The 5,438-nt window shown below is 40.1% G+C and overlaps 1 non-coding gene across 1 annotated transcript; it reads right to left on the bottom strand.

Annotated features, from left to right (window-relative positions):
- Window positions 1–4,090: 4,090 nt before the first annotated feature.
- Window positions 4,091–4,197, bottom strand: LOC141625538 (small nucleolar RNA R71). The gene has a single exon (XR_012535312.1). It is a non-coding gene; the product is annotated as a small nucleolar RNA R71 (small nucleolar RNA).
- Between the last annotated feature and the right edge of the window lie 1,241 nt (window positions 4,198–5,438).

The raw sequence follows: 5,438 nt of genomic DNA, 5'->3' as shown, positions 1-5,438 counted from the left end.
GATGTGTCCTTGAAAGGTTGCGGACAACGGCACGCCAGCCGCGGTGCGTATGTGAGGAGGGCTCACCGGCCGCGATGCGTTGTAATTCACTACTAAAGATACAGGCTATAACAACGGTCAAAAACCGTTGTTATATAAAAAAGCGGACGTTGTTAAAGCGTCCGTTGTAAAAGGTTTTAACAACGGTTGGTTTTCTTAAGGAAACCCTTGTTAAAAATATTAACAACGGTTTTAAGTATAAAAACCCATTGTGGAAAGTGTGACTCAATTTTGGGGGGAAAATTATAACAACGGGTTTTAATATACAAAACCGTTGTTATAACTAAAGACAACAGGTTGTTTGTAAATAACCGTTGTTGTTTGTTCTTAAAAAATAAAAAAAAAATTAAATTAAATATTACTAGATGCATGCATAATTACGGCCCGTTAGAATTCCGATGCATGCATTATTACTGACATCACTGTGCATATGAACGGACAATATATATGGAATGAGAAGGGTTAGTAATAAGATTTGAAGCAGCATTGAGAGATATGATGATGATTATGGCACAAATAATTAAAAAACAACTCAACCCACACATTGCTTAGTATAAATACATTGCATTATCTCAACTAACATTTCCATTATCTCAATATATACATCTCCAAACCCTAACTGCTAAAACAAACTCCAAATAAATAACTCTACTTAATCTTTCAAAACAAACTCCAAAAAACTCCAACAAAATGAATGATTTCATCCTTAAGACTCTTACTATGATCGAGAACAACAACAGCTTCATCCGCCGGTTCCTCCATATTGAGGAAAGTTTCAGGAGCTACCTTGCGGATGCTCGATCCGCACTGAAGCACGCCAAAGAAGATGGCTTGACGGAGCAAAGAGAGTTGCGGCTATATGACGATATAGCAATCGCCAACGGAACCTCCAAATAGCCAAGGAGGAGAGGACGGATACGATAGAGCAAAATAAGATCCTCTATGAAAATATAAGAATTGCATTTTTATATATGTTATTTTTTTTTTAATTTATGTATTTATATATATATATATATATATATATATATATATATATATATATATATATATATATATATATATATATATATATATATATATATATATATATATTAATTATGTTTATCTTGCTTCTTCATCTTGCTTCTTCCTTGTTTTACTAACTAATTATGCGAACAATACTTAAACAAATAACATAATGGTCGATAAAAACACATACATGCAAAAGAAATAAATAGAAAAAGAACATAATGACGATGAAACTAACAGTGACGGCGAGATTTACCTGATAAATACAGAACGTAAGAGACGATAAAATCAACAGTGACGGCGAGAAGATAAAGCGACGATGAGAAAGAGAGAAAGAGAGACAGAGAAAGTGTGTGTTTTGTGTTTGTTTGTCTGCTGTGTTTGTGTTTGTGTATTAAGGGTTGTGTTTTTTGGCTACAGCAGACTTGTGTTTGTGTGATTTATAGTATGGAAGGTATTGACAACGGTTATTAAACAACAACCGTTGTGAAATATGTTTTAACAACGGTTGTAAAAAACACCCGTTGTCAAATATGTTTTAACAACGGGTTACAAAAGTAACCGTTGTGATTAATTTTCACTAACTTTGCGCCAAATTATTAACAACGGTTGTGCATGTGTGACCCGTTGTTAAAAATAATAACAACGGTTTTATAACCATACCCGTTGTAATTGATTTTAGTAAAATTCGCGCCATACATTCTACAACGTCTATTGTGATTTTCGTGAATAATCGTTGTTAAAGGGGCGTTGTAGTTGCCTGGATTTGTAGTAGTGTAAGGCTCGCCAGCCGAGACAAGGAAATGTACCCAAGGCATGATGCGTGTCTTTTATATGATGTTTTACATCCTATTTTCCACGCATTTCAGAGCTCATTTGTGTAGTTTAAGCTACCATTTCCCCTATTTCCGTCTACTTTCGTGTTTTTGTATATTATTGCAGAAATGTGAAGAATCCAACGGAAATTGAGCTAAATCCATCCCCGAGTATCCTGCATTGTATTTTTACGTGAAGTATTTACTTAAGGAACGAGCTTGGTGCGCAATTCAAGGCCCAAAAGACAAATACACGAGAAATTGGAAGTCAAGTGTCAGCTACTTCAGTCGATCGACCACCGCTTTGCCTTGATCGATCGACCAACTTGCGGGTTCCGTGCTATCAGACATCGCCACTCAGTCGATCGACCGCCACTCTTAGTCGATCGGCCAAGCCGCTATCCCAGACGAGAATTAAAAGATCGAGGAAACCCAAGGCCATTGTGTTTAGGTTTGATAATAAGTGTTACGTATATTTTCTATATAACGTAACCTAGAACATCAGATTATTCATTCAGTTTTTGCTAGTTCTTTAGCCAGTTTTCCAACATTCAATAATTAGGGTTTTTAAATACTATTTCGTACAATTACTCTCGCATTTGGTTTCTGGATCTCTCGCTGCAATTCCAATCGGTATTCTTCTGCTAATAATTCAGTTTGCTTTATTATTGCTTTGTAGGATAGAATTGCTAGTTAGTTTCCCAAAACCGATTCATCGTTTATGCTAATTGTCTGTTCTATTATTTCAAGCATGAATTCTTCTGTTTATTTTATTAGTTTTATTGTTGTTATCGTCCTTAGTATGAGTAGCTAAATTGTTTGTGCTAGGATGTAGGGGAATTATAGTGTAGGCGGCAATATAATGAACACGGCTTGATTCGCGTGTTAGTCGATCGACCGACATGCTTGGTCGATCGACTGACCTCGTGAGGTTTTCCCTCGTTTTAATTGATTTAAATGTTGTGTTTACGAATCGAATGCATGCGACTAGTTGAATACTTAATATTTGACTGACCCATTAGATCGAGAGATAGGGACAGTTGTTAGATCACCAATTAAAATGACTAAACTATGCTGAGATCGAAAGATAGGTAAAGTTTAGACCGTTAGTCACTTTTCAGGACGAAAGTTAGTATTAGTGATATTAGGGACCTATAGCGAGATCGAAAGATGCTATTTGTTAAGAGTGGACCGAGAGGACCTCTTTATTTCCCGCCTCATGTGTTTGATTTAGACCTGTTTAGTATGCTGCCGCCGAACTATAACGAGCCGACCATCCTAGTACCCCTTCTTTTATCTGTTTTAACTGTTTATTTAGTTTATTGTCTTTAATTGCTATTAGTATAGACCAAATCAAATCAACCCCCACTTTTGTTACCTTAGACTAAATTAGACAATTAGAAATTACATTCGCCTCCTTGTGGTTCGACCCTGTTACCACTGGCCTAGGTTAGTTTTAATAGGAGATTATAAATTTTATTTTTGGTGCTCACAACGACGGGTATCAAATTTTGGCGCCGTTGCCGGGGAGGCAATTGTTCTAATTTTTAGTTGTTTTTATTTAGTCTTTCTTTAGTTTAAGGGAATTCCGTTCCTTAAACTTTTCTTATATTCTTTTTGTAGTTTCTTCTTATGCGCAGGTCACAGGGTGGTGAACTAGTACCATTCAATCCTGAGATCGAGAAATCCTTGCGCGAGTTGAGATGATCACAAAGGGTATTACCGACAGAGGAAGAGCTGAGTACTCTGTCAAGTTACTACGAGAACGCTCTGTCAAGAAGATCCACCTACATCACCTCGCCTCTACTTCTTCAAATTTGAGACAAATCACTTCTCCAAAAATTCCAGTCATGGTGAAGAAGCAACCATTGCCATCACTCGAGCCGACAAATGCGAACCTCTACAAAGGATTCGAACTACCTTGGGAGGCGAGAAAATTCGAGCCGAAGCCTTCCTATATTAACCTGGTTGAGAGAAACCGATTCGGGAGCTGAAAAATGAAGATGCAAAACCAAGCATATGGAGATTTTTATTGATTATTGCTGCTCTATACCCCCGCCGACCGGTGTGACCTTAGACCAGATCAAGGAGACCATGTTCATTTTCTCCCTTCGTGATGCTGCAAGGGAGTGGTATAGAGATCTGGATCGAGCCGCTCATGGGATCACCGACTGGAATTCTTTGACTTGGCATTCTACAAGAAATACTTCTCTGCCTCGAAGACGAATGCCATTAGAGCTCAGATCACAAGCTTTAAACAGGGGCCTGATGAGAACTTTCATGAAACATGGGTCCGTTTCAAGAAATTGGTGCGAACCATACCGCACCATGGGTTCGAAAAATGGAGTCTTTGCAATCAGTTCTATAATGGGCTGTATGACGATCGAGGGCTATTTTGGATGTCTTTGCACCAATGGCCGATTTGTTGAGAATATGGGAGAGACTAAGGGGTGGAAGATCATTGATGATTTGGCCACTCATAAGGTGAATATGGGAATTCCAGAGGAAACCAGGGAGAGCTGTGAATCTTCCTCTGTTGCTGCACTAGAAGCTCTCACTGCAAGGTTTGACAAATATGAGTTGGGAGGAGCTTCTAAAGGAGGGATGTACCATGTTAATGCTGTTTCAGACGGTCCTTTCGTCTGTAGAAGATGTGGAGATGAGGGGCATGTCTCAGAAAATTGTTCTGTCCCCTTTGAGTCTTGCGCTGCTTTTCAACATTATAGGCAGAAAAACACGTACTACGAGCCGAATGTCCACCCCAACTTGAGGTGGAGTAGCCAGAATGTCCTGAATCCGACTCAACCTCCACAACAGCAGCAGCAGCAAGCCTATGTGCCTCCACATAAGCAGCCATATCAAAAGCCTCCGTATATTCCTCAGCAGCAGCAACAATCCCAAAATTCCTAGTTCACCGAGTTGAAGAACTTATTGCTTAAGGAGTCCCAAGCTAGAGAGGCCGGGATGAAGATGCTAGAGAGCCAAATTGCTCAATTGGCCAGCAAGAGTACCACTCGAGCTCCGAGACACTTACCGACTCAAACTGACCAGAAAGAGACCCTAAATGCCATAACTTTGAGGAGTGGGTCTACCCTGGAGGGGCCTGCTATGGTCAAGGATGCAACAGCGAAAGATGAGGCAAAACCGAGTCAAAATAAAGCTGGAACGAGCAAAGAAAAAAAAAAGGCGTCTACCAGGTATATCAGTCGATCGACTGATACACCCGGTCGATCGACTGAAGTGCGGGTTACAGGAGCTTCTGGTCCTGTTCAACTCAGTCGATCGACTGACATCACTGGTCGATCGACTGAGATCGCTGCTGACAGTGAGATTTTTCGTCCTCCGATGCCCGACAACTTGAGGGATCATTTATTTCGGGGCACGACAGTCCCGAAAATATTCGGGAAAGACCCGAGTGCTGATGGGTCAGTCCCGGCTCCGAAGTACGACCCGATGTCGATCAATGGTTCACATTTGAGACGGTCTGAAGAGGGTTCAAGCTTCAACAAGGAGAAAGTAGTGGACTTCCAGCCTAAGTCCACGGATACCGGCATGCGCGATTTAGAGGAGAGGGCA

Source organism: Silene latifolia, chromosome X, assembly GCF_048544455.1.
Source record: "Silene latifolia isolate original U9 population chromosome X, ASM4854445v1, whole genome shotgun sequence".
Lineage (NCBI taxonomy): Eukaryota > Viridiplantae > Streptophyta > Magnoliopsida > Caryophyllales > Caryophyllaceae > Silene > Silene latifolia.
This window is presented reverse-complemented; position numbering and strand designations above follow the sequence as displayed.